This window comes from Lissotriton vulgaris, unplaced genomic scaffold, assembly GCF_964263255.1.
Source record: "Lissotriton vulgaris unplaced genomic scaffold, aLisVul1.2 SCAFFOLD_10652, whole genome shotgun sequence".
NCBI classification, from domain to species: Eukaryota; Metazoa; Chordata; class Amphibia; order Caudata; family Salamandridae; genus Lissotriton; species Lissotriton vulgaris.
The window spans coordinates 36455-44169 of NW_028247674.1; the positions used below are offsets into that span (position 1 = coordinate 36455).

Below are 7715 nucleotides of genomic sequence, written 5' to 3' on the forward strand. Positions count from 1 at the left end.
CACAGGTCTGTGACTGGGAGTCAGTGTCTCGAAAGGAGACAAACAGCTGCCACCATTGCAAATTGTCAGAAGTATTCAGACACCACAGTGAATGGTAAAACACAAAAATGCACAGTTGTTAAGGAAAATGGTGCTGATTTGAACAGAGTAGCATTAAACTGAGTCGCTATCTTCTGAGTCAGTAACAACACTAGTGTTGTTTTGACAAGGATGTTTGTGGCCCATAATATGTCTTGTTCCTGGATTTGCTGAAAGCCAATGCAAAACGGCTGGGTTTGGATCAAAAGTGTCTAACTCTGGCCCATCTACTTGGATTCGCATTAAAGCAGACATGGTGTCACTTTTAAGGGACGTACGGAGCTCATTTTTTATTCGGTTCATGCTGCTAAACCCCCGTTCACATATTGCTGTTGTTGGACTGATGGAAAGCATGATTTCTAAAATTGGAAGGACATGTTTAACTTCTTCTGGGCGTTTTTTCCATAGCTGAGTGAAGAGGGATACAGGCTGCAAAAACCTCCGATGAAAGACGTACAGTTTAAAAACTAGCCACTCTCCAGGGGAAGACTGAATTTCTTCATCAGTATGTACCTTTTTGTAGTACTGTACAAGGTCCTCAAATTCTTGATCCCCAAAAACTCTAATCTTTTCAACAGAGTCTGGCCACAAAGTAAAATCAAAAATGTTAAACAAAGAATGCGGCTTGCCTGAGATGTGCTTCAGAAAGCGGTCACTCATAAATGAAAGAGCATTCTCTATTAACTCAATAGTGTCTTCCTTGACACTAGTTTCATTAGAGCTGCCTTTTCTAGCAGGCTTTGCCTGTGTTAGTAACGGGACCCCTGCGAAATTTCCATCTTTAAAAAGCAATTGAAATTGTGTTAGTGCTTTTCCTGGCTTTGTTTTCAGCAGTATTAGCTTCTGTTGAAGCACCTCGATTCTTCTTAGAACTTCAGAAATAAGAGTATCTTCTTGTTGAAATGCCTTAGACACTTGCTGAAGCAGCTCTGTGAAGTCTATCATGAAGTGCAAGAAATAAAGAAACTTCTCCGATTTCATGTCATGAAGCAATCCTTTGGCTTTGTTTGAATATTCATCAGTACCAGTAGCAAGGTGCTCAAGATGAAGTACTGTAGCTTCCCAGTTTGTCTTAAGCGCTGTTACTGCCCTGTGCTGACTTGCTACCCATCTGATTTGCAGCAAGCCACCAAAATGTTGTAACTGCTCTTCTAGATTATCAGCTATCTCTTTAAGTTCCCTTCTCCGCTTAGGTGAATAATAATATAGTTTGAAACATCCTTTGAGCACCTCTTCAAATTTGGATATGTATGAACTCTTTTTTTTAACATCACACACAGCAAGCTCTAGGTTTTGAGCTACACAGTGCACAACTGCAATGTGATTGCAATTGTCCCATCCTTGATGCTTGGAGACTTCGTCCAGTAGCTGCTTCACAGCACCAGATTTAGTACCGAGGTTCACAGCAGCTCCATCTGTATTCAGACCAATGCATTTCTGGCTCAGAATATCCAGAGATATGCCCATGCTTTCCAGGCCAACCATAATAGCATTTTTCACTCCGGACGCAGTGGAGTTTTTCATGCTGACAATGTCACACAGATGGGTAACAAGGGTGCCTTCACAAACAAATCGTACATAAATAAGTTCCTGTTCCTGAATTCCTTTGTCAGTTGACCCATCTGACAGAACACTGATGAACCTAGCATTTTCTATTTGGGATCGAATTGACATTTTTAGGGTCTCGGAAATTGCTATTACAAAGTTACGGCATGCATGATCAGTCATATAATTTTCGAAATTCCACTCAGGATTGTTCTTTTTCTGCAGTGAGCAGAGTTTTGGAAACTTAATAAAAGCCTCACCTTGTTTTGCAATATAATAGGCTGTATTAAATAAAATGTTTAAGTGACGGATATTTTTTTCATGCATTTTTGTGATCGATTTGGCTATGCAGGTCTCCTGTGGCTTTTGAATTGCAGCTTCATGTAATATGCATTTTTCATGCAATTTGCTCTTGTGGTGCCATTCCAACGTCTCCCTTTTGAATTTTTCTGTCACACCAACATATAGGGAAGACTTAGTATCTGCAAGATGAGGAAATTTCCTGCAAACTCCACAATACAAAACTTGAGATTTTTTAAAACTGGGCTCAACTAGGTCAGCAGCAGCTCCATTACTTTCCTGTTCTTCAATCACTGCCCACTTGAAATCTTCAAGCCATTTCTGTTGTACAACTCTCTGTCTTTTTTTTTGATCATACTCCCTTTGCTTTTGGTGGATTTCTTCTAATCTCCTTTTTCCATCTGCTGAACTCTCTCCTGCATTATTCATTGGAGTTTTAGCTCCAGTGGTTTTTCCGGCCAACCACAACTTGATGTCTGCCATTGCAGCTGCACTCTCTGCCTGTTGTCTGCCTTGTCCTCACTAGTTAGCCAGCACTGACTCACTGCTTCTGTCCGCTTTGAGCTAGAATCAAAAACAACAACTCACTGTAACTAATTTAAAAATTTACCATGAAGTTTGTACAAACTACAATACTGGCTTATAACATTTGCTTTCAATAATTAATACAATATATGATGGTTCCAATATAAATTTGTAACTGCATCAGATCTGTAACTCAGTGTGGCACTCTCAGGTTCGCACAAAAGCACCCCAATTTGGAAATGCGCTCTAATGGTACTGAACGATGTGCAACACCAGTGCAGCTTCTGAAATAACTCACTATTGAGACTAGTCTGCTCTTGAGTATTGCGGGTTCTAATATGGGGGAGGCTTATACCTGGTCAGTATAAGGTCTGCCTGACGCTTCCCCCTCCCAAAGCCTAACTCTGGGCCTAAACTACTTTTTGGGGGGAAACTGGGTGGTAATTAGTCAAGTGGTCACACAATCTGCACAATCCGCACCTTAGGTGATGGTCACACTGTCTTGCAAGCAAAATCAAGCAATGAAGGTGAGGAAACATACAAATAAACTACACAACATAGTAAACCTGTTCGAATGCAACTTGCAGCAGTATAAACTCTGGGAAGACATTTAATTTCCATTACCTTCAGATAATAACTGACAGAAGTTCGGACGTTTATAAAAGTGCAACCTACGGTGCAACACAGCCAAATCAAACTCTCCACATTGCGCTTCATCTGGGAAAAGGCAAGCAAACCTTTTTTAAACAGTGAGTTTATATGGGCACAGCACAGACAGTCTGACCTGTAAACAAATTTGCACATAACGCTTTACAGATTCATTACAACATGGACATTCATTTTCAACTCACAATGCACAATAAAATATATTGAATCTTATTAAGACCAAAGGAAAAAATTCAGTGCAGCGTAATAAATTACTGTAAGTAGTTGCATCGCACAAAACACAAATCACTTCTTGGATCATCACACAAATCACTGGTACCCATGACTGTTATCAACCTTGGAGGGAGAAAGGCAAAGACTACCCTGCATCAGCAGCAGGAAGAATGTGTGCACAAGTGCGCGAATACATACGCACACACACAAAAACACACACCACTAGGGCTTGGCACACCAAGCAATATTACCAACTGAAAATACAGGTAAACAAAGGTCACACACCAAAAGCGAATGCAACTCTCAACACAATGCCAAACAGACATTCTCGAACTGGCCGGTCACAAAATAATGCTCAAGGAAGGAGTGTGAAACTTAAAATGATAATAGAGAGGGCTGCATGTAAGTCTATGAAAAATAACAACACTGGAAATCCTAGCCACAGGTAAATGCCCTTTTCATGACTAGCATTGGCTCTTTCAAGTTAATAACATGCCAAAAAGACAAAGTCCAGTGGTTGAGTCCAAGTGAGCATCTTGTTGGATATGTGTGTGCTTTACAAAATAGTAAATATGTCACATCATTGATTCAGGAAGAAGAAATGAGGCTCACTGCACTAGACGACTTTTCTGAGCACAGCTTGTCTCACTATACAGGATTCTCTGGTAGGAACGACTGGCAGTAGTGCTTCATGAATGTTTCATGACCTCAACATAGCTGGCCTGCAAATATTCTAGAGCCCTTCAGGAGCTTATTCAGGACTACCACTGACACCAGTTTCTATCCAGAAAACCAGCATCTTAGTGACATGCCATTGCAATCGCCATCTCAGGCATTTGAGATATTCTACATCCTGTAGGCGATCATGAAGACATATACATTCGCCTAGGACCAGGGGTGCACATAAACTAAATATGTCTTTACCAGCTACAGATTCCACCTCTGTGATTTCTGAAACTTTTCAGCAGAGAACCTCTTTAAGGCTACTTCTTTCATTTGTCCAAGTCTCTGGCTCAGCAACTGACGTCAAGAGTGGTGAAAAGGTATATGCTACCAGATTATGATCCATTATGGATCTTCCTCCTGGCTGCTCATAGATGCACTGTCAAGGAAATATCATGTCACTTCGACTTCATCCAACGTCTCTCCAGACAAGGAGAGTAAAAGATATGACTCAGTGGGCAGAACAGTATGTGGAACTTCTGCAACAACCACGCAGACAGTGTCACAGCTCTCTTAGGCAGGTATAAGAGATCTCTTTGAGATCCACTTCAACATCTTGCCAATGACCTGCCTACAGAACGTTGTGAGAATTTTATGAAAGACCCCCAATAAAGCAACAATGGTGTTGAAACAGACAATCAGCATAGCTGCAGACACATCAGATCATGAGTATTATTATGGCCTGAGACGATCTTCCTGGTTGAGGCTCACTGGTCTCTAACTACAGGTGCAGCAAAGGATTCTCAACCTTTATTCTGTTATCATCTTATTCAGCATACATGTCTATAATGAAATGACCCAAATGAAGGCCGCAATGGAAACTCTAAAGGTGGGAGGGCCCTTAGAAAGGAGAAAAGAACTGAGGTTACATGCTTACAAGAGTCTCTATTCTCATCAGAGTACTTAAATCCTAAAGTGGCCTCAAGGACAATCGCAGCAACGTCAGAGGCTGCCTTGTTACCAGCAAAGGCGACCATCCAGAGGAAAAGGAGGCCAACAATTAGGAGCAGCCATAGGCTAAGCATACACAGGAGCCAACAGTGGCTCATCATTTTCCTCTCTTCAGTTACCAACTACAACTGTACAAAATTGTTACTGTCTCAGCGATTCATGTCCCCTCCACTTGTGATACATTCGAAAAAGCAATTTCAACCTTAACAGGAGGTTGATATCCACTTGCAAAAAATAAAGCATCTAATAACTCACAGCGGTCGGTCCTCATGAATACATTTGCGATTTGAATCAGATTAGTGAATCAACTCAGCCCACCCTGCAGCGGCACCATGATGATAAGTTTTCCCAGCTCTGCAGTTTAAAGAAACCGATGTGTAACAGTACACGGCTAAGCCTGAAACGCTGTTGAAAAAGGAAAACGTAGACTCGGAGGCTGACCTGTGAAGGTGAGACATGACGGAGCCTCGTGTAATGAGAAGAAATTTAAAACTGACTCACCTCTGCCAAATCGCCCTGCACTTTGCCCCTGAGTCCCGACTCCACCGAGGAGAGCGCGTGTGGTGGCGTGCTACGTCACTGCTGCACTTTAAGCAGCACAGCGCGGGGGCAGGCCAGGGCTGTCATTGGTAGCGCTTTCGCGCGCTACAAGATTGACGGCCCTGGCCTCCAAACAATAGGCAGTGTGTGCATGATGCCCCCTAAAGACTTTCACTGCGCACCGCACCACCTGCACTCCGCCTATCGTGCGTGCGTGCATGAACATGCTGCCCCCTAAAGCCTTTCATCGCGCACCGCACCGCAATGCTGCCACCTAGAGCCTTCCACATGCTACTGCACCTACCAGATAGCACTCGCCAGGCCGGTCAAGTAGGCCTTGAAACTGACTCGACCTGAACAGAATTCACTCGCATTTGCGAGCGGGCGAGTACATTTGTCGAGCCCTGGTTTAGTAGTAAAATATAGCAATATTTGATGTTTAGAGGAGTTATGACCACTTTTAGCCCCGGTGCTACTGGACCTGCTGCAACATTCAAGTCATGACCCTACTACCTGTAATGTAACTGCACTTGTGACTGCCTGTTTAGTAGTAAAATATTGCAATATTTGATGTTAGAGGAGTTCTTAGAGCTTTGGGCCTCTGTGTCACTGCATCTGCTGCACCATTGAAATCATGAGCCTAATGCCTGCAAGGTAACTACATTTGTAATTGCTTATTTAGTAGTTAAATATAGCATTATTTTGTGTTTAGAGGAGTTCTGTTAACTTTTGGCCCCGGTGCCACTGCACCTGATGCACCATTCAAATAAAGCCACTTTTAACTGCAAGATCACTGCAATTGTGTCTGCCTGTATAGTAGTAAAATAAAGAAATATTAGGTGATTCGAGGGAACATGACACATTTTGGGCCGGTGCCACTGCACCTGCTGCACCATTCAAATCATGCCCCTAGTGCCTGCAAGATAAATGCATTTGTGACCGCCTGTTTAGCAGTAAAATATAGCAATATTTGGTGTTTAGAGGAGTTATGACAACTTTTGCTCCCGGTGCCGCTGCACCATTTAAATCAAGCCCCTTTCAGCTGCAGGGTAACTGACTGCCTCTATAGTAGTAAAATATAGCAGCGTTAGGTGTTTAGAGGAGTTCCAACAACTTTTGGGCCCAGTGCCACTGCACCTGCCACACCATTTAAATCATGACCCTGTTGTCTGCAAGGTAACCTCAATTGTGACTGCATGTTTAATAGTAAAATATAGCAATTTTAGGTGTTTAGTGGGGTGCCTAGTCCTGTTGGTCCTGGTGTCACTGCACCTACTGCACCACTGAAATCATGAGCCTGTTGTCTGCAAGGTAACTGCACTTCTGACTGCCTGTTTAGTTTAAAATTTTAGCTATTATCTGGGTTTAGTTGCGTCCTTAGAGCTTTTGGCCCCGGTGCCGCTGCACCTGCTGCACCATTTAAATCAAACTCCTTTTAACTGCAAGGTAACCGCAGTTGTAACTATCTGTTTAGTAGTTAAATATAGCAGTATTATGTGTTTAGAGGAGTCCTGACAACTTTTGGCCCATGCTTCTACACCTGCTGCACCATTCAAATCATGACCCTGTTATCTGCAAGGTAACACTTGTGGCTGCCTGTTTTGTAGTAAAATATAGCATTGCTCTTGTATATTAACTTTATTTTTAACATGCAGTGTTTATTGCAACATTTAGAATTTGATCATAATGACAAAATAGATTTAATTGAAAAAAACAATCCGATAATCCCTACAAAGTGCAAAGAAAGGTACTGAGGCATGAATAGGAAATGCCACAAAAGTTATAAGGCTAAAGCTTCTGCATTACACAACTAAGTAATAAAAAACAAGCATTCCAGTATACTGTTAGAAACTGTCTGCCTTTTCCATGGGACGAGATCTTATCTTGACAGTAAGTGGAGCTTAATTAGTGTGAACACCTTTAGTAGAAGTATCGTAAATGCGTACAGCCAGGGGAAGTTAACAAAAAAAAGTTCCACACAAAAGTGAATGAAGATAGTAATTCAGCAGAGGGAACTGATAAGAGCCCCCTTTTAAGATATATTAGATAGAAGAGATTTCACGAGCACAGGTGACTCCTAAAAATAGTTCCCACAAAACAACACAAACACAGAAATGTAAAGAGAAAAGCAATTGGCTTGTATGCTGTGGGAGCAAACAAAAAGGAGGGACAAA

At 42.1% G+C, this 7715-nt stretch overlaps 1 pseudogene; it reads right to left on the reverse strand.

Moving 5' to 3' along the window:
* Positions 1–1312: 1312 nt before the first annotated feature.
* On the reverse strand, positions 1313–2406 carry LOC147665080 (zinc finger protein 862-like; annotated as a pseudogene).
* Between the last annotated feature and the right edge of the window lie 5309 nt (positions 2407–7715).